The sequence below is a fragment of the Triticum urartu genome, chromosome 4 (assembly GCF_003073215.2).
Source record: "Triticum urartu cultivar G1812 chromosome 4, Tu2.1, whole genome shotgun sequence".
Taxonomy (NCBI): domain Eukaryota; kingdom Viridiplantae; phylum Streptophyta; class Magnoliopsida; order Poales; family Poaceae; genus Triticum; species Triticum urartu.
This window is the reverse complement of record NC_053025.1, coordinates 249,505,625-249,528,232: the sequence shown is the minus strand read 5'-3', so window position 1 is coordinate 249,528,232 and position 22,608 is coordinate 249,505,625.

Genomic DNA, 22,608 nt, shown 5'->3' with positions numbered 1-22,608 from the left:
ATTGGAGTGAGCACTCTCACTCGGGAAGAGCTCCTGCTCTTGATCCGGAGGCAGCTGAGGGTGGCGATGAGTTGGTGGGTCGGGAGGTTGCTGGATTGGTGGACTGAGGGGAGGAGATGGTTGGCCCTTGCTGAAAACGAGGGAGTTGATCGGCTGGATCGGGAGGGATCCCGAGGAAAACAAAGTGGCGGCGGCGTGAGGGAAGGGAGGATGGGACATGCTAGGACTAGGGTTTAGGATAATATATATAGCGAGGGGATCAGGGTAGGGTTATCTGGACCCTCTAATTTAGATCGGGCAGTCGAGAAAAAATAGGTTAGGAAGTCTAATAAACAAAACAGAGATGTTTTGTGGACGTTTGGGGATGATCCGTACACAACGGTGGCGACTGCCTGGGTCGGGTCCGGGACAACTTTTCGGACGCGCGCGCGAGGGGGGGTGGATGCACTGAGCAGAGAAGGTTTCGGACCGTGCGATCGCATCAGGCAACTCCGCAAGCGAAGAGGGGAAGGAGGATGGACTAGGTGGGCTGTGGCGAGACTGCGAGGGGAGAAGAGAGAGAGAGGACCCGGCATCTGTTTCCGGAGACCGAAAACGTCCGATGTTAGACCGGCTATACTGCCGCTATAGTTATCCGTTGGGGCGTCAAATGGACTCCGAATGCGATGAAACTTGGCAGGAGGTCTACCTACACTATAACAAGACCACACGCCAACTCTCATCCCATTCCGAGAACATTTTCCGGCCACTTATAAAATAATATTTCGGACATGCCGCGGGCGCGTGCAAGTGTGGCTGGGCTCAAAACGGACAACGGACGGAACTGGGGGAACCCGGACGAATGCAGGTTTTGAAAACATGATGATGGAATGCACATGATGGCATGACAAGATGCGACACGCAAGCAAATGACAAGGCAACAACAACGAAACACCGGAAGACACCTGGCGCGACGGTCTCGGGGTGTTACATTGACATGGCAAAGTCAAAAAAGAGCAAGGAAAATAATATAGTAGGGCGTGCTGTTACTCGTCGGGTGAAACGGAAGAGGTTCTGCCATCAAGATTCTGCTGGTACTTATAGTGCAGTAAATGGTCCAAGTCCACCGGCTAAATCTACAAACACAGTATCACCTGCTCCACCAGCTGCAGCATCCGCTTCAACTGTACCAGCATCTCAACCAGTTACTCATTCGTTTGCTCCGGAACTGGCCAGTTCCCAAGCTGCCTTCACACCTAACACTACTTCCGAAAGACTGCTGACACAACAGGACTTGGCAAGATCAGATGAACCTCATGAGCATCAACACCAAGACGGTACCAGACCGAGTCAAGTTGCAGTTGCATGCTCCTTTATATGTACTCTCACAGTTTGATGTACACTAACACTTTCCATATTCGTTGTTGAACTAGCACCACGGTGCAAGCGGAAACAGACATCGGGGATAATGCTTGACAGATTAACAAAATCTAAAGGAGGAATAATGGAGATCCATTTTGAGGCATGTTTAAAAAGGCCACGTGATGCTACAGAATCAGCCAAGTTAGTATCAGAGGCAGCCGTTGCCGTTAGGTGTCATGTATGTATCCTCCCAACGTGGATCCAGTATAGGAATGAGAAAGACAATACCCAGTTTAACACCTTCCTTGACCATTTATCCGTAAGTAATGTTATTCGTCGCAATTAGTAATATTGTCTTGCTCTGTCCCATACTTTCTAGCTTCCTCCTAATAAGACTCACATTCTTTTTTCAACGGATGAGGTTCAAGTTGGATCCGAAAGATGATGCAACTAGACAAGCATGCACTCATGTTTTTCAGTCTGCTCTGCGACAGTATCGGTACCACCTTAGAAAATCTCACTTTGAAGGCAAGGCTAGCAATGAAATCGCCCAAACATCTCCAGTGGAATATATTACAGATGAAGAATGGACAACCCTCGTTAAACACTGTTCTAATCCAAAGTATCAGGTAGGCTATATGTATTTGATCAGACCACATATTGAACTTGTATTTATGTATGTGCCTTACAAGTGTATCTTCTTCTAGGCTAACTGTTTGAAGAACAAAACCAACCGTTCTAAAGTGAAATTCCAACAGACCAATGGATCTCGTAGCTATATTACACACTGCGAGGCTCTTGTAAATAGCTCCTACTTCCGTCTTTTTTTTTGTGCCATATTATCGTATCTATATTGACTTGTACCAAATACAGAGGAAATCCCGTGCAGACCAAAAAGAACCTGAACCAAATGCAGTGCAAATCTTCAAGGATTGCCACACTAGCAAGATGAAGGGCATGAGCACACCAGTTCAAGCCGCTGTTGTAAGTCCTTACTCCTCCTGCCTTGAACTGATTGGTACTGTGATGTGTTCATTTAACTACTTGGTTTGCAACCAATGTCAGTTACTCTGTTCACTTTTATTCACAGATGTCTTAACGTATCATTTCACCTTACATGATTTAAAAGAGATGAAGGATATTCTTTTGGTCTTGATCTGTAATCTAGTTGTTATGTTCACGTGCGCACACAATGATAAAATATCCTGTTTGTTTTATATCTGTTTGCCCATGATATGAATGATACCATACTATGTTCATCCTACTTTAAACCATGTCTCTTTATCCTTAGATGTCAACGAATGTGAGGAAATAGACAATACAGTAGGCATGCTACATGGACATATGTTCCGAAAGTGATTTTACTATGTAGTTGGCACTACAATACATGCTAATGTATTACAGTAGTTCACCAAAATAAGTTATGTATAAACATTTAACCTACTTTGTTTGTTTTTGTCTCATTAGTAACTTATCTAGTACACTAATCTACAAGTTCAAACTTTCAGGAAGCTATGGAACAAATGATTGAACAGCCACAACCACCTGAAGGTGACGAGGCTACTACAGGCACAATGTCACCTCTTGCTGCAGTGCGTCAGTATCTCTCCACTAACAGTGCAAAAAGCACCTTCCTGTGTAATTCTGGGTTGGTTGTCATGGTAACCTCGTCCAAATTGCCTACTGAACAAAATCTACCTGCTAGACAGAGTGATATATTTGTGCTCCAGACACAAGTCCAATCCCTAATGGACGTTGTTTCGGAAACAAGAATAGTGATTGAGAAATGTTGTCAAGATATGAATGGTTTTGAAACCAGACTATCAGACATTCGCTTCGTTGTTCAAGAGCAATGGCGGAAAAAGGTGGAGATTGTGCCGCTACATCAGATTCTACAGCCTGAAACATTAGCACTCAGGTCAAATGATCTGTGCTTCTATACATCTGATGGTGCTTTTATCTGGAAGGACTATAAACTTTATGCCAACAGGGCTTTTGTTGTATGGTTGGAATTTATTTTGTTGTGATACAACATTTATGATGCTGCCTCAGGCTGCAGTAATTACGACGCTATTTTTGTATAGTGTAGGTTTATCTTAGTAATGTATTTGGCTGAAACCTTCATAGGATCCCAACATGCCAACATTCGTCGGGCCCATTCCAATTGGGATAAAAATGATTACGGGCCGAAATTGGCATGTAGCCCACTAAAAATATCTGGGCCTAAATCAGCATAAGCTTTCACATTTTTCTGGTAGGCCTATGCCCATAGTGGGCCTTTAACAGGCCTAAACATAATTTGGGCCCTCAGTAAAAATAGGCCGTTTACAGGTGTAAATATCTCGAGCCCATAAAATACATGGGACTTTAATAGACTGAAAGTGAGATTGGGCCTTGATTGTGCCAAATAACCCACTAGACTTTAACAGGCCAAAATTCGGACGGGCCGTAAATGCGCCGACCTAATACACTGGCCTTTAACAGGCCGGAACTTCGGTCGGGCTAGATTATCGTCATTTTTATATGTTCCGTTAATGGGCCCGATATGACGTTGGGCCACATATGGCCCATGGTTTACATCTGGCGTTAACAGGCCGAAATGACAATAGTCCAAAATAGGCCCAAAGCTATAGTGGGCCTCTAACAGGCCGAATGTCAGACATGGCCGAATATGACCCAAATCCTTCACGGTCGTTTATGGGCCAAAAGTTTTGATGGCCTGTAAATGGGCCCAAATGAAGCCGGATCTTCAACAGGCCGGAAATACACCGGGCCGTAATTCGGCCCAATTATTTGGCGGACTGTTAACGGGCCAGAAGTGACCATGGGCTGTGTTGATGACAAGTTTAGGACAGGCCATTGACGGGCTGATTTGACAAAGAATGTTGGGCCTTTAGCTGGGCCGGCCCATTATGGTCGGCAGAATCTAGTGGGCCTTGAGCTAGGTCGGCCCATTGTGGTCCGCAAAATCTTGTGGCCCTTTAGCTGGGCCGGACCATTATGGTCTGCAAAATCGTGTGTGCCTTTAGTTGGGCCGGCCAATTATGGTCCGCTAAATTTTGTGGGCCTTTAGCTGGGCCGGCCCATTATGGTCCGCTAAGTCTTATGGGCCTTCGGTTGGGCTGGCCCATTTAATCTTTGTGGGCCACTTTTGGGCCGGTCCATGTGTCAACATATCATAGGCCCATCAAGACCGTTGGATGAGTGACACCTGTGCCAACGCGGAGCTGACGCATGGATCCGTCAGCCAATGAGAACTTTACACGTGGAAAATCGGCATTGGTCGTGGCTGTTAACGGGTTATCGGATCCAAAATCGGACCCGATAGCTTAATGGCGTTCCATTACGGTGGATGCCACGTGTCGGTCACCCTTAACAAAGCACTTCTGTGATGCACGATTTATCGTCATGGAAGTGGACACTTCCGTGATGATAATTTTGGCAATGTCATGAAACACTTCTACGACAGCACATGTATGACTATCTTGATTCTGTCATAAATTTTCCATGGATGTACATGCATGACAGAAAACACAACCTACTGTGACAAACACGTATCTTCACGGAAGTGTATTTTTTTGTAGTGTAAGTTGGGGTCGACAAACAACGACTTGTCTATAGTCATATGACTAGTGCATCCACTATCCATTAACCATTCAGTACACCCAGAGACATAGTCCTGCAAAAGAATTGGGCTTTCTTAACCACCAACATCTTTGTAGGTGGCTTCGAAATAGTAGAGTGATGACCAACAAATAAAGGGGGTCAATTGTAGATCTTTTCTATAAGTAAGAGTGTTGAACCCAACGAGGAGCAGAAGGAAATGACAAGTGGTTTTCAGCAAGGTAATGTCTGAAAGTGCTGAAATTGTAAGTAACAGAGTAGTTTGATTGCAAGATAATTTGTAACGAGCAAGTAACGATAATAGTAGCAAAGGTGCAGCAAGGTAGCCCAATCCATTTGAGGCAAAGGACATGCCAAAACGGATTTTTATCATGAGAAAAGCATTCTTGAGGGTACACGAGATTTTCATCTAGTCACTTTCACCATGTTGGTTTGATTCATGTTCGCTACTTTGATAATTTGATATGTGGGTGGACCGGTGCTTAGGTGTTGTTCTTACTCGAACAAACCTCCTACTTATGATTAACCGACCCGCAAGAATCCGCAACTACAAGAAAAGTATTAAGAATAAATTCTAACCATAGCATTAAACTTTTGGATCCAATCGGTCCCTTACGGAATAGCGCATAAACTAGGGTTAAGCTTCTCTCACTCTCGCAACCCATCATCTAATAGCTACTCCACAATGCATTCCCTTAGGCCCAAATATAGTGAAGTTTCATGTAGTCGACGTTCACATGACAACACTAAGGGAATCACAACATACATACTATCAAAATATCGAACACATAACAAGTTCACATGATTACTTGCAACATGATTTCTCCCATGACCTCAAGAACAAAAGTAACTACTCACAAATGATAATCATGCTCAAGATCAAAGGAGTATTAAATATCATATTGGATCTGAACATATAATTTCCACCAAATGAACTATATAATAATCAACTACAAGATGCAGTCAACACTACTAGTCACCCACAAGCACTAATCTATAGTTCCGATAATAAGTTTGAACACAAGAGATGAAGTAGTGTTTGAGACGAGATGGTGCTTTTTAAGATGTTGATGGAGATTGCCCTCCCCAAGATGGGAGAGTAATTGGTGAAGATGATGACGATGATTTCCCCCTCTAGGAGGGAAGTTCCCCCAACGAAATCGCTCCGCCGGCGGGCAAAAGTTCTCCTTCCCAAGTTCCGCCTTGAGATGGCAGCACTCCGTCCCAAAATCCTCTGCTTATTTTTTTCTAGGTCAAAATGACTTATATACCAGAAGATGGGCATCGGAGGTGGGCCTGGGTGAGCACAAACCACCAGGGCGCGCCTGGGCTCCCTTGCGTGCCCAGGTGGGTTGTGCCCACCTGGTGGGCCTCCTCTGGTACTTATTTGCTCCAATATTCATCATATATTCCATAAACATTCTCCATGAAGTTTCAGCTTGTTTGGAGTTGTGCAGAATAGGTAGCCCGACGTAGCTTTTCCAGGTCCAGATTTCTAGTTGCCGGAATTCTACCTCTTTGTGTGTACCTTGCAAATTATGAGAGAAAAGGCATTAGAATTACTCCAAAAAGCATTATTATGTATAAAAACATCATAAATAACAATATGAAAATATGATGCAAAATGGACGTATCAACTCCCCCAAGCTTAGACCTCACTTGTCCTCAAGCGAAAACCAAAATCGAAAAACATGTCCACATGCTTAGAGAGAGAGAGAGAGAGCTGTCGATAAAAACAAAATACAGACATAGAAGCATCATGTTCATTATTATAACAACAACAAACTTGAACATAATACTTTTATCAAAGACTTCTCATGAATAAGTGGCAATTCATCACACTATTGAAGTATAAAGCAAAAACTCTATTAGAAACCAACAAACTATGTTCTCAGTCAACTTTGCAACTACAATTCATCATCCTTTCAGGAAGAGTCACGTATCGGAGCCTTTAGGAAAGTCCACATACTCAACCATCATATAGTCTTCTATGATTGCTAACACTCACTGCGTACACATGAGCAAACGTTTCAACTGGACACATAGGGGCTTCTAGTTTCGCCTCCCAATGTATTCACCTCAAGGGTGATGTCAACAATAATAACTCATGCTACCTATCACTACTCGGGAAAAGCTAATACACAGAGCTATAGCAGTAGCGCTGGTTAGAAAAGGGCGCTACTGCTAGTTGGTAGTAGCGCGTTCCCACAAAGAGCGCTACAACTATATTTATAGCAGTAGCGCGCCTCCTGAAAAACGCGCTACCACTATAATTCCCACCGTGTTGGCGGTAGGCTAGGAATAGTAGTCGCGATTCCACAGAAAGCGCGCTACCACTAAGTGCATTGTAGCAGCGCGTTTCCCGCGTAGAGCGCTACTGAAAAAAAATAAAATAAAGTGGAAAAGACATAGAAAAGTAAATGAAAATGAAATAAGTAGAAAAAAGAAAATGAAAAAAGAAAATGTAAAGAGAAAACAAAAGAAATGAAAAAAAACAACTTCCTATAGTTATAGCGCATTTTTAGACCAGTGCTACTGCTAGGCCGACATAACAACCACGCGGGCTCAAATTTTTGCTAAGTCTTTCGCCCCTCGCCACCCTGTTCCCCCAACTCCTCTGTCGTGGCCGTCAATCGCGCACACCCTCAACCTCACCGCTGCCACCGGAGGCCGCCCTCAACCTCACCGCTGCTGCCGGAGGCCGCCCTCAACCTCACCGCTCCCGCCCGAGGCCGCCTTTGACCTCACCGTTGCCACCCTCGACCTCACCGCAGCCGCCCTCGACCTCACCTCCGCCGCTCGAGCCTGCCCAGGACCGCCGCCATCTGAGCCCGAGCCCGCCTTCGCTGCCCCTACCTCCGTCGTCGAGCACCTCCCCGCCACCGTCTTTCCCCTCTCTGTAAGCCCCCCACCCCTCATCTCTCTCTGCATTTTCTTCCTGCCATGTTAATTAGCAGTAGTAGTAGATGTTAATTAGTAGTAGTGGTGGTACTAGTTAACTAGGGCAGTAGGGTTAATAGTAGATATTTTTTTAGTTAGGGTAATAATAGATGTTATGTAGTAGATAATGTAGATGTTAATTCGTTTAGTAGGGTTTAGTTTTTGAATTGAGTTTGTTTAACTAGATGTTAATTAGGGCAGTAGGTTTAGTTTAGAGTAAAATTTAGTTCAGTAGTTCACTAAATATAACCTATATTTGGTTTTTGAATTGAGTTTGGGAGAGCATGAGATTTGTGTACATTTTCTTGAAGTCTCAAACACTAGGAGATGCAACATTGAAGTGGTTCGATTGTGCCCAAGTGGCCTTTTGTTGTTTCCAGGGAATGAAGCCGAGTGGCCTATTTTTTGCCGTAATGTTGATTCATTTTTGTTCCGGCAAATTTCAGGTGCTCAATTTGTCCATTTGTTAGCAAAGGTCGTGCAGAAATTTTCCATGAATTTTGGCATGACTTGTGCTACAAACTAGGACATATCGAGTGCCCAGGATTGGCCGCACCGGGAAGGAATCAACATTCTTGCAAAACATAGGCCTTTTTATGTCATTATTCATTTCATTAGGTCTAGAATTAATTGACTAGATTTATTCGTAGGAAACAAGGCTAGAAACAATGAAGGACAGGGTTCTGGTGATTACGACGACGTCTACCTGGCGACAAACGAATTTTTGAGCCTTGTCGACGATCAACGGTTGTTGTTGCTGGGCCCACCCATCACATCGGAGACTGAGACTGACATCGAGACCGGCGCCGAGACTGGCACCGACACTGGCGGAGCCGGTATAGAACTGAAACCAAGGAGGCAACGACATCTAAACCAGCTCATCACTACTAGAGTGGTGGTCACGGAGCTGGACGACGACAATTTGGAGCCAGAAGAGCCTGAGGAAGCGCGATCGTGCTACGGCAATCAAATAGGCTGCATTGTACGGACAACCGCCACCATCAATGATGAGAAACTAAAGAAGATATAAAATATGAGGCCCTCCCTCCTAAAGATGCTGCACCAGGTATTCTTGTTTCCGGGCCGGGATGAAAAGCAATATACTGGTCCAGATAAAGACACGACAACGAAGAAGATAAACAAACGCGCGATGCGTTGGCCGCCTGGAAAGCAAGGGTGAAACATCGGATCATCAACAAAAAGAAACCCTACTCCGAGATTGTAAAGGATAGTCGATAATCACGCAAGAGCAGTTTGAAATATTCAAGGTGGCTTGCGATGCCGAAGCTTCCAAAGAAAAGTCTAAGTACATGAAGGGGCTTCAACAAAGGGACATGGGGTGCCACCACCTCAGAAGCCGTGGTTACGGCGGGAAGAGGTCCATATGGGCCAAGGAGGACGTGAAACGCGAAAGTGTGGGCATTCCAGACCCCTTGGCGGAGTTCACAGTCCCGTAGGAGCGTGACTTCCTCAAGGCCCGATACCATTGGGACCCAGTCAAGAAGGATTTCGAGACGGACCCGGTCACGACGGAGTTCATGAGACTGCTGGTAATTTTAGTTTCTGAAAAATTCGACTGCACGTTTAGTCATATTTGTAAACGATCCTTGTTCCTTTTGCAGAGAGAGCAGCACAGGATTGCAGCCGAAAGCGACTTGTAGTCTGAGGCTATTGAAACGACTCCCGGTGGACACTCGGTCGTCGTATGGATGCATGCACGGTGTTGGAGATGGCACCGCATGGAAGAAGTACTACCATGAGACCATGGAGGAGAGAAAGGAAAGACGGAGGTTAACTGAAGAAAACATCGACAAGAAGGTTGAGGTTGCGGTTGAGAAGAAATCAGCTAAGACAGTCACAATAGTGGTAGCTGCCGCAAAACAGGCGATTGCAGATTTGTCTGGTGTCTTGGTTTCGGCCGTTGTCAGTTGGAATAGGGAAAATCCAAAACAAATGCAGAGGACTTTCCCCTTGCGACTTCTTCAGGAGCAACTTGACTAGTGTTGCACCTGTAGCTGCACCTGCTCCAGCACCGGCTCCCGCACCAGCTCCTGCACCGGCTCCCGCACCTACTCATTGGAGCCCGTCCTCGGTCTCGAACGTGCTCGGCGGTGCTTCATCATTGGTTGAGCTCGACACCCTCATGGTACCTGTCACACCGACCCTCTTCATTAAATGTATAATCTCCCGTTTCCGTTGCCTTTTGGATGTCTCACGTCACATACATGTGTTTGCAGGCCACGTAATCCCATGCACCATATTGTACTACATCACCGACCAGAAGGTGGACGTGGGGAAGGCGACGATAATGAAGCCGAAGGAACAATTGTTCCACAGCCGGCTGATCCCTCCTAATGCCTTCAAGGTTTTCGTGGCTAGTGTCAAACCGGGCCACGAGAATTTGGCTCCTCCGGTACTAGAGTGGGATGACAATGAGACCCCGTGGCGGCTTGGCAATTGTAAGGGGTGGGTCCTGTTGTGGCCAAAGAGTCTGCTTCATCTGGAGGCGGCCGGGGGCACACCCATGACCATGCAGCCTCAGCAAGTATGAACATCAACACACCACTTACTCAATTAGCTTCACCTGTCGTGCTGGGTGATAGCGGACAGGGTAAGGAAGAGGCTCCATTAGTTGCTGATGATGTCGCCGTAGATGAAGATGAGGATGGCGATGACACTCAACAGTATCTCAATACTGGCGCCTATGATGACGGAGGATTGATGGCTCAGCAGTATGAGTCGGTGCCTGAATTGCCGGAGGATGAACGTATTATAGACGAACTTTCGGTAGCAAAGAAGCATGGGAAGAGATCGAGGAAAGGCAACAATGTTGCTTCTATGATCCAGCCGCCTCAGTAGCCTCGGGTTCAAGACCTATCCCCAGTGTGGCAAAATGGCATATCCCCGGTGAACTAATCCTACCTAAGGCATCGGTAGAGGCCATACACGGCGATCTAAGAAGGATTCTTGATGATGTGCCATGGAGAGAGAATTGCCTCATCACCTCTGAAAATCCAGGATACCCACTCTACGTGGTTAATGTGCCGTGGCAAAGGTCGTACGTCCACACATTCCCCGCGGAGAAGTTCTTCCATCGATTCGATTACATCTTCGACATGTTTCACTTGAAGAAGCTGGATTTTACGTTTGTCCACCTTTATGCCTTGTACACGAACTACATCATCAGGATTGAGCAGATACCTTATATCTGTGTCGCTGACCCATACTTCATGCACGAGGGATTTTTGGCAGTCTGTGCAGAGCACCATGAATACGCGAGGGACTACACCGTCGATTTCATGGTCGCTAATAAGGACAAGGAGGCGATTCTCATGCCTTATCATCCCATGTAAGTCATCCGCACTGATATCCTTCCTTCGATTTCAATCATTCATTTGCACGGTGGAGGCTAATTAATTTGAGGTCTACTTATTTTGCGCAGTGGCGGGCGCGCCATCCTCATCATCCTTTACCCCCTATACTCCCATGCTCTTTACTTGGACTCATCAAAGAACATGAACAAAAATGATTACACCCACATCAGGTCTGTTCTTGACAGTGCTATCTTTTACTATAGCGTACAGGGTGGAGAGAAGAAGACCAGGAAGGAAAGGAACGGCAGGCCCGCCTTCGGCCATAAGACCGACTTCGGCTTCATCTAGCAACCGAGTGATACTCTTAGTGATGGATTCTATGTCATACACCACATGCTGGAGTAAAGGCGGCATCAGCAGAACCTTCGAATGTCACCTAAATCCGGCGATGCCCATATTCTGCAAATGGGAAAAGAACGTAGGAGATATCCCAGATCATCAACTTAGAGCTGAGTTCTATCATATCCAACATGAACTTTCCCAAGTCATCATGAAGGAGGTCCTCAAAAAACAGGGATGTTGTACGAGGAAGGGCAAATGTCATGGGAGACGTCCAAACACGCGTATCCTCTCAGCATCTCAACCTGAAGCCTTTCACTAAGCTCAGGGACTATCTCCCTAACTTGGATGGATGGCACTACATGTTGGAGTGATTGTTCATGTTCAACAATGTGTCAGTTTAGTTCATACTTTCTGACTGATGAAACTTTGAGTTATGCACGATGAAACTTTATTTGTGATGTAATTAAACTGTGCTCCTCAACTAGCAAAGATCACTCTAGTTAAGGCATTTTGGGTACGATGAACTTTGGTATTTATGCTTATGATATGTTGCTTCTATTTTTGCGAAGTTTGTCTCTTTCCGTTGCTCAACTTTATATGTTGCATATCATCGACTCATGTGACGATGCAGGTGCATAGATCATCGATGACGAAGAAGTGCTACGCCAGGAGTACACGACAACTGGCCGGAGTGTCAGGCCCTGGTGTATCGGTTTCCGGTTTCCGAGCGACATCTAGTAGTTAGTTTAGGTTCATGCTAGTGCGAGAGAGGGATATGAACTCATGTATTGCACAGTACCGCTCTCACTCATAGTGATAGCTCTTCTCGCGTATATCATTGTTTAGATGGGTGACGATGTAGTTGCAAGTAATAGAGACTTGTATCGCTATTTTTGAGATGATAACAAGAGACCACTTTGTGTTGAATGATGATTATAAAGATGACACAATTTGATGCTATCATTACATTTGTATGTGTATGATATGCTAAAGATTATTGTATAAAGCCTGTTCAAATACAAAACAAATATGCAGAATTTTTTTAATAAAACTAACAGTAGAGAGGGGAATAAAGTTAGCAGCAGCGCGCTCTTACCAGTAGTGCGCCCTAGTTAAAAGCGTTGCATCTATTAGCAGTAGTGCGTTGAACTAAAGCTCGCTGCATCTAGCAATGTATAGCAGTAGCGTGGGGCAACGCGCATTACTGATACATGTTAGCTATTGTGTTGTATCAGTACCGCAGGACCCCGTGCTACTGATACACCAAATACATGCACTATTGCTAGGCTTTTCCATAGTAGTGTATATTCAACTAGACATACGTTCCTAGATCTTTCCTCACCACATGATGCTTGCCAAAGCAGAAAATAAAAAGGAATAGAGCGAAAACTTTAACTGTTTGCATAAAAGTAAATACATAAAAGTAAAAGATAGGCCCTTCGCAGAGGGAAGCAGAGGTTGCCATGCGCTTATTTGTTTGTAAGATCAACCACTTAATGCAAAAGAAAGTCAGTTGCATTGACGCTTGTGATAGAGACCTTTGTTATGTAGTCTGTCACTTTTATTCTTCACCATCACAAGTTCTTGCAACGCTCAATTGTTTCTTACACTAAATGATCTCACACTTTTAGAAGAAATTTTTATTGCCTTTTTGCACCGATGATAACTTACTTGAGGGATCTTGCTCAATCTCTAGGTAGGTATGGTGGACTCTTGAAAATAAGATTTGGGTTTAAGGGTTTTTGGATGCACAAACAGTACCTCTGCTTAGTGTGGAATTTTTGGCTAGCAAAGGTAGGGGCAAGCACCACATGTTAAAGGATCTATGACAATGAGACTTCTATGTGAATATAAACAAACATGAACCTCTAGGTTGTCTTCCTTGTCCAACGTTAACAATTTTGGCATATAATATTTTGATGAAGGCTCACAATCACAAAATATTTCTAGGATAGTATATTTACATGTGAATCTTCTATTCCCTTATTAATTCTTTCATGAGTTGCATAATTGACTAATGCTATGTTTGTCAATCTGTAATAAATTTTTCTACTTAATACTTTTCCTTATGTGGTGTCATCACCTACCATAAGATTAGCATATGGTCTTTTTCATTTATTTCCTTTCTTTCATTTATTTATTTCATTTCTTTTAATTGCAACATGAAAGTAAAGAAAGCAAAAATTCAAACTAAACTTTATTATATATCTCGCACATGATTACAAGGATAGATCACTAAGCAAACTCTCAAAAAGAAAGGATCAAAGTAAACTTTTATCCATCTAAAGCAAAACATCGAAATAAAATAAGTAAAGGCAAAAGATAGTGGGGATGATACGATACTGGGGCACCCCCCTCAAGCTTGGCGGAAGCCAAGGGGAGTGCCCATATCCGATACTCAATTCTCTTTTGGTGATGAAGAAGGGATCTTGTCCTTGGGTTTCCATGGCAGAGGTCGACCATCATAAGAGGAAGAGTGAGTCTCACGGGTCCTACAACCAGAAGCCAAACTCATAACCTTAAACCTTGCCTCATATTCAAAGACTTGGTTTTGGAGATTGTAAGTTTGGCTTTGGAGGAAGTTGAGTTGCCCGTTGTGTCGGCGTTCCGGGAAAGGGGTCCCCAGACTTGCCTGCCTGCGGCCTGCGGCGTGGCTCAAAAGGGGGGCCCAGCACAGCCCATCTTCACCAACACAAACCCAAGACCCTCGCGAGGGGCCAAGCCTCGCGAGGCGGACGACGTGAAGCTTCCTCAGGCACGGCCTCGTCAGGCTGGCTCATGAGGAGGCGGAGTGATCAAGGCGGGGTACCTCACGAGGTGTCCATGACGCAAGCCATGACAACTCAGGGCGCCAGGCGGGTGCCAGCCCGTGTAGCGTCCTCCTTTCCTCTTTGGTGCAAAGGGGGCAAGCGCAGCCGCGGAGTACCGAGGCATCAGGCAAAGGTTGCCATTTCGGTGCAACGAGACCAAGACCAGGAGGACTACGAGAAGGAGGTCACCGTGGAGCCCAAGATGGCGTCATCACCAGAGCTTTGCGCAGGCGAAGACTACTTTTGTCAGGATAGTTGATACTTGCTGTCCCCCTTCAAATTAGCCCGCCATTGTTGGCTCCCTTCCCGCTCAATATTTGGGGAGAGGACCAGGGCCTCTATAAATAGGACCAGCGACCCACATAGCTAGGAAGAGAGGACGAGGACAAGAAGGGAGGATGAAGACAAGAAGGGAGGACGAAGACAAGAGGGGAGGACGAAAAAGAGAGGTAGGAAGGAAGAGGCTCGTTAGAAGGGTCGGTCAAAGCAGAGAGAGAGAGGGAGAGAGAGAAAGGTGGCTGAACTCCTCCCAGCAGTTCATCGCCTCAGCCAAGAACAAACCCTCGTGAGGCTATTCTTCCTTGTATTGTTCATCATCATCAGCCCAAGGGGCAATCCACACACCACACACTGGAGTAGGGTATTACACCACAACGGTGGCCCGAACCAGTATAAACCCTATGTCTCTTGTGTTGTTCTTTCCTTAGTTTAGATCTTAGCATGGCAGAGGGGTGCAGGTAGGTCAGAGGCGAAATCTCCGCGTGCACCCCAGTGTTCAAACCTCAAGGGTCTGCCGGAACCTGAAATCCGACATTTGGCGCGCCAGGTAGGGGTGCGCCGGAATTCGTCTTCCACCGCCTCGTTCTCCTCCGACTGTCGCACCCATGTCTGATGCTCGTCGGGCCCGCGCCGAGCGCTTGGCCGCACTCGCTTCCAGCGTCGCCCAGACGGCCCCTGTCGGCGGGCATCCACGCCGTTCCCCGTCACCTGCCGTCAACGCCGCCACCGGCCCGGCGGGGGACGAGCGGCAAGCATCGTCCCAGCATCCGTCCGTGCGGCAAGACGGCCGCACCGCAACTCCCTCGCTCACCCCAGCTGCATCTTCGTCCCGCGCGCTCTGCGCGCCCAAGGAGGCTCGGGCTGCACTCATCGCGGCAAACGAGCTCCTGCACTACCGTCCCGTCGACGACGTCTACGAAGAATGGCTCGACCGCGTCGCCGAGCTCGTCTGCGCTGCAGCGGGCTCTTCCGCGCCGTTCGTTCCGCTGCACCGCACCCCGCCCCGCGTGGGCGAAGAGGCTCCGGCAGCGCCCCGGCTGCCTCCTCCTCAAGAAGACGCCATGGCTCCAAGGCGCATGGTCCCTGGGCGGAACCCACTCCGTCAGGTGCCAATGCAGCAAGAATAGAGCTGCCAAGAAGTCCCTCGCCCGCCAGAAGCTGCCCGGGCGCTCCTTGCTCCAGCACGTCACGACCATCCCCCCGCTCTAGCGCGTGGGGACATGCAAGACCAGGCTCTCCGTCACCTAAGGCCTCCCGTGGCCACAGAAGGCTGCCGCGCCTACACCACCGAACTACGCAGCGTCGCATGGCCCGGCAAGTTCAAACCAGACCTGCCTCCTCGCTACGACGGCACGGTCGACCCTGCGGAGTTCCTCCAGTTCTACGAGCTGGGCATCGAAGCTGCCAATGGAGACGAGAAGGTCATGGCGAACTGGTTTCCCATGGCGCTCAAGGAAGGGGCCCGCACCTGGCTCCTGAACCTGGCTCCAGGCACAATCTCCTCTTGGGAAGAGATGCGCACCCGCTTCATCGCCAACTTCCAAGGTACTCGCGACCGGCCACCCACCGTGAGCGACATGCGCCGCATCAAGCAACAACCCGGGGAGATCCTGCAGAAGTACATCTAGCGCTTCAACAACGCACGCCTCAAGATCCCCAACGTGACTGAGGAGGCCATCATCTCAGCTTTCTCCGACGGAGTGCGCGACGTCAAGATGAAGGAGGAGCTGGCGATGCATGAAGACCTGTGCACTTCCTTGGAGCTGTTCAACTTGGCAAACAAGTGCGCCAGGGCTGAGGAGGGGCGTCTCTCCCTCCTCGAGCTGCCTGCCGCAAACCCAGAAGAGAAGAAGCTCAAGGCCAAGGATGTGAAGCGCAAGGGGGCTGCAGTGCTCGTGGCAGAACCAGACACCAAGCAGGGTAGAGATCAGCCCGAACCTCCCAAGGGCAGCCGGTATTGCGTGTACCACGACCTCCACACCCACAACACGAACGAATGCCAAGAACTCCGAGCCGTGCGCGAAGGAAGGATCGGCCGTCGCCCCGACCATGGTGACCGGGGCTACGGTCGAGGAGGAGGAAGAAACGCAGGACGCTGGGAAGACCGTGGGTCGCGCCAAGGGTGGCGCGACCAACCTCGCGAGGATCGCTGGCAAGACCCGCCTCGCGTGAGAGGATGGAGGGATCAGCCTCGCGAGGGAGACTGGAGGGATCAGCCTCGCGAGGATCGCCCGCTAGGCAACGCAGGCCTCACACCGCTGCCGCCGCAGCCAAGGAGAAACAAGGACCTCCATCAGGACGAGGAGGCTGGGGGCTTCCAGAGCCGTGCGCGATCGCCTGCATCTTGGGCAGAGCACAAGCCCCAGCCTCTCAGCGCATCTTCAAGCAGTTCGCTCGCGAAGTGAACGCAGTACTCCCCAGACTCGAAGCCACACGCCCTCTCAGGTGGTCGGCGTGCGCCATCACATTCAGCTCGGTAGATCAGCTCAAGTGTGCTGCAACAGCCGGAGTCCTCCCGATGCTTTGTTCCCCAATCATCAGCAACGTGGTGGTCACCAAGACCCTCATCGATGGCGGGGCAGGGCTCAACGTCCTGTCCATGGAGACGTTCAACAACCTCCAAGTGCCCTATAGCCAGCTTTAGCCAACCAAGCCCTTCTCCGGTATCACTGACGGCTCCACGGCCCCGATTGGGCGGGTCCGCCTCCCTGTCACCTTCAGGGCACGCGACTACTACCGCACCGAGCTCATCGACTTTGACGTCGCTCACATTCGTCTGCCGTACAATGCCATCCTTGGGTACCCAGCGCTGGCCAAGTTCATGGCCGTAACTCACCACGGCTACAACGTCCTCAAGATGCCAGGAAGTGGTGGAGTCATCACGGTGCCCTGTGAAGAGAAGGACGCGGTGTGTTCCATGGAACGAGCCTTTCAGGCCGCATCACTGGAAGACCCGGATCACGGAAGTAGGAGGCTTCCCGAGACCCCCCCCCCCCCCCCCCAAAAAAAAAAACCCGAGCCCCCCCCCCCCCCCCAAGAAGAAGAAGACATCGTCCGGCCCGGCCCCTCAGGAGGCAGGCCCCTCAGGGCCCGCGCCTTCCCAGGGGGAACCTCCCTCCATCGCCTAGGAAAGCGCGCCCGGCGCCCTCCCCAGGCAGGGCTCGGGGGCTCCCCCCTGGAGGGCCACCAACCTAGCTAGGGTCATGAGGGAGGCGCTTGGGCACCACATGGAGGCATGTTTTGAAGCACGTTTCCCTCAAGAAGGAGCAAGGCAAGGAGATCCAGACCCACAGGAGTTCGTCAGCAAGGCCATTCAGGAGCTACAGGAGTCAAGAGTCATGAGAGGCGCCCGCCGCTTACCAGCAGTGGCCCCCCATCCAGGCGAGGATGGTGGGATGCGCGTCTGCATCGAGATACCAGGGCTCAACCGAGTCGTCTCTCTGGAGCGCCACTGGCCCTCGCGAGTGGGGCGCTGCGGAGGTCCACCCCACAGCTACGTTCGCATGCCTTACGGCTTGCCGAACGCGGCTGACGCGTACCAGCGCCTCTTGAGGGGCATCACAGAGGCACGAGAGGCCAGACGTTCCGCAACCCCGGCAGAGTTGGAGATGGCCCGCGAGGAGCCGCCAGCGCCTCCGGAGCCTCCCGAGGCCCCTGGGCCTGGGGGCTCGTGAGGATCGGCTCCCGCAGCCCCCCGAGCCTGCTACACCAACACCCCTTCATCCTCAACATCATCAGGTGACATCTTTCGAGTTTTACTTCCAGCTGGGAGCGCCCCCAGGGCTGCATTATTCCCAGGCCGCGTGGGTCCGTCCCTGCAGCGTGTATCCCTTTATTCCATGTTGTTAGCTTACCTTGTTGGGGGCGCCCCTCAGGCTGCATGATCCCCAAGCCGCTCGGGCCAGGCCCAGTGGCATGTATCCCATTTGCGTTTATTTCCGATCATGCGTTAGACCCACCATGCTTGATTATTTGACGCCGGTCCACGGCACCTCTTCTCCTCCATGCCGACCACTTACACGTTAAAGGGGGCACCTGAGCATCGCGACTCAGGGCTCTTACTGGCTCTCCAGCCCTCACCTCTGGCCTTGTCCATGGCATTGCGACCTGGCATACCAGCGACGGCTGAGCCCAGCTTGAGGGCCGGGACCCGAGGACGTAGAGTGCCAACATCTAACCAAATTTGCAGGGACACATCACAAGATAAGGCCCAGTGCCAGGCGCAACCCGCCTAGAGGTAGGGCCCCGTGAGTCCCGCGCTGGCTCATGGGTGCACAGATACACCTCGCCAGGCCCTACCGTGCCAGCCACGTGTCAGGGCGGGGCTGTACACGCCCCGGGGGCTCCTCCCGGAGGGGGGCCCCCTCCCACGTACCAGTGGAAGCACCACGCTCTGTGCTGGCTGACGACACTGCCGAGGAGCGGCTATGCCCGTACACATACGGTAGCACTATGCTCCGCGCTGGTGATAAACAACTAAGGTTGGCCCCCGGGCCGCATCAACCTCAGGGAGCCCAGAGCTTAGTGTCTAGCCTCATCGTAACGCCTCCCCTCGGGAGTGCCGCGCGAGGGGGCTGGGCACGGGGGCTGCGCCTGGGTCACACCAAACGCACGCCGCCTGGCCAGGTCCCCCCGGGCCTGGTTCGTCGCGCGTCTCTCCCCGAGCGGAGCCAAGGTACGAAGGCCGTTTGAGCATCAAGGGGGACTCCTGAGCATCGCGACTCAGGAGCCTAACTGGTCACGTAGCCCCTCACTCCGTGGCCCCGTCCTGGTTTTTGGTCAGGACCATTGCTGGGTGAGCCACGCGCGCGGCCGGGCCCTGCAGACGCAGAACAGTGGATCCACCCGCATAACACCTCCCTACTGGCTGTTCGTGCGCCAAGGGGGACTCCTGAGCATCGCGACTTAGGAGCCTAACTTGTCATGTAGCCCCTTACTCCTTGGCCCCGTCCTGGTTTCCGGTCGAGACTATTGCTGGGTGAGGTACGCGCGGGGCCGGGCTCTGCCGGCGTAGAACGTAAGCAAGTAGGAAGGAAAAGCGCTAATCTCAAGGAATTCAAAAGAAAATATTACAGTCCACACTGTTATTTCAATGCCAAACGCAAGTTTAAACGCCTCCCCGAGGCTTGATACGTGTGCGGGAATTAAAAGCAGGACAGGAGCCACGACGGAGTCACTTGGCGGCGGGGGAGCAGCAAGGAGCGGGTTCGCCTCACGGAGCAGTGGGGTCGGCAGCGCCTCGCTCTGGCTTGGTGCTGAAGGCCCGGAACTTCCCTAGCAGAACCTCCGTGCGACCCTTCACGGCCTCGGCAGCGGAACGCTCACCGCTCACTGGCTCTACCAGGCTGTCGAGGTCGACACCGGGATCGCGAAGGTAGATGTGGGTGAGGACCCGCGTCAGTGCTTCAGAAGACAGGACACGCGCCTCGGCCTTGGACGTGGGGCCAAGGCCAAGGGCGACATCTTCAAGAGCGTGAACCAGGAAGGGAAGCAGCTTGGCGGGGCCGTCCTCGGCGCCAGCCAGCGGGCTCTCCAGGCCGCTGTCGTAAAGCGTCCTCAGCGAGGAGCGAGCCTTCGCCTCCTACTCCGTGAAGGCCGCGCGGTCCTCGGCAAGGACCAGGGCCTAAGCGGTCACGACGCTTCCTGAGCTTGGGCTCCCGGCCCTCGACGGCCGCCTCGCGAGCCTTCACGCCTTCTTCCTGCTCTTGGTGAAGGCGGACCTCTTCCGCGAGCCAATCCCGCAGGCCTTGCAGCTCGCCCTCCAGCGCCTTGCAGCGACTGCGGACGTCGACCACCTCCCCCAAGGCTGCATCACGGGAAGCCTTCGCCTCCAGGAAGGCCTGCTTCTCCTCGTCGCATGCCGTCGAGGCCTGGACCAGCGCCGCCCGAATCGAGGTGTCGGAGCGAACCCATCCAGAAGCCAGCTCCAAACGCCCCGCCACCAAGCAGGGGTCGGCGCCAAGAAGATCCTGCCGCAGTCGGTCCAGCTCAGCAACAACACGATCCAGAACGGCAGAAGGAGTCGGAGGGATAGCGGCTGGTGGAGTAGGAGGAGAAGGCGGCAGCGCAGTCGTAGCATCCTGAGGCGGAGTCTGCCGCGCCCCAACAGCTGTACCGGCGGCGGCAGGCAAGAGCACCTCGGGAGCCACTTGGGCTGTGGGGGCTGAGCTCGCCCCGGCCGGCTCAGCCAAACCTCGCAAGGACAACTGGGCAGGAGAAGCCTGTGCGTCGCGGTCACCTTCCTTCGCGGGTAGAAGCGCCGCCACGGATGGGACCTTGGGAGCCCCCTTCGGCTTCTTGGCTGCGGGCGCCAACCTATCCAAAGATGCGGACGTCAAGCCTCAGAAGCAGAGCAAGAGATAAAGACAAGAATCGAATGCTTACGGGTCGTCGCCAGTGAGCTCAAGCGGCCTCCGGCCAAATTTGAAGCCTGAAAGTCGGCTGGAAGGGTCGACCTCGGGAAGCTTGGTGGCAGAAGGTGCGTCTGCGGTTCGCCCCGGGGCCGGGGGAGACCCGCGGGAGATCAGCCCGGTCCTGTCCTTCTTCGGGATCGGGGGCGAGCTCCCGCCGTCCTGCTCATCGTCGTCTTCGTCGTCATCCTCGTCGTCATCATTCGGAGAGAGGCGGAGAACGCGGGACCTGCGCCGGGGGAGGGGAGCCCTTGACTCTCCGTCAGTCGCCTCAGAGTCAGGCCCCTTTCCGTGCACCCCTCCCTCTTCCTCTTTGCTGGAGTCGCCGGAGGGCACGTCCACCGGTTCCTCGGGAGCTTCCAGGGGCACTGGCCCATCCCCGTTGAAGACGGGCATGGACTTCACCACCTGCACCCAGTCGTTGCGGAGGAACAAGGCCGTAGGAGCGCCCTCCAGCCTCACCACGTTGCCCCCGACCAGAGATTGGAGAACCGCAGCAAGGTCTCCGGTGACCAAGGCCGCGGGGTTCGGACGGGGCCTCCACATTGGAAGAGAGTACTGCCGAAGCGGAGCCAGCCGGTGCTCCAAGAACTCCCTCAGCAGCGACGCGCCGGTCAGCTTCGCCGCCACCATGACGGCCAGCCTCAGATCCGCGTCCATCTTCCACAACACCATCTTCGCGCGGGGATCCATGAGCTCTACTCGACCCCAGTTGCTTGAGCTCGTTGGCTGCTCCATGTGCAGGATTAGCCGAGGGTGGATGCGCCCAGCATCCACCAAGATCCACTTGCTCCTGAAGCCCTCAATCCTCTTCCCAGAGTTCGAGATGGCAATGGCGCCGCCGGACGTGACGAAGCTCACGCACGCGGAAGCGGTCCCACGAGAGGTCCGGAGGTAGAAGTAGTGGAGCAGCAAGGCCACTGAGCGCTGCACCCCAACATGTGCTTCGCAATAATAAGCAAAAATTGCCAGGAGAAGGACGGAGTTGGGATGGAGATGCAGAGCCTGTAGCTTGTAATGGCGGAGGACAGAGAAGAAGAACTCGGAGAAGGGAGGCACCAGGCCAGCAACAATGGCACTTACGAAGAGCGGATAGAAGGTGCTCCTTTGACCCTCAGGGGTGGCGGAGCCGGCCTTGAACACCTCCTCCCCGTCTATGCCCCACACCGTCGCCATCCGGCGCAACCGGGCAAGGCCCGCCTCCAACACGTTCGGCGTGTCCAGGGCGGACGAGTACCAAGCTGTGGCCGGGGGCTGACGAGGCGCCATGGCTCCCTAGGCCGCGTGGTCAGAGCAGATCTGGAAATCTCGGAGGAAGGAAGGAGAGGCGCAAGAAAGGGGATCTGAGCAGCAGCCGGAGAAAGCAAGAAGCAGGGCCTAGGCGGATGCCACTCCTTTATCAACTCGCGCGGTTGTTGAGGCACCCACGTCCAGTCAACCGCCACGCGGCGCCCAAGGCCGCAGGCTGTTAGGGCCCGTGGCGCTTCACTCTTGCCCTTCCGCCTCCCTGCACGGCCAAGCCCGGGTGCGCCTTGGGCCCGGGGGCTA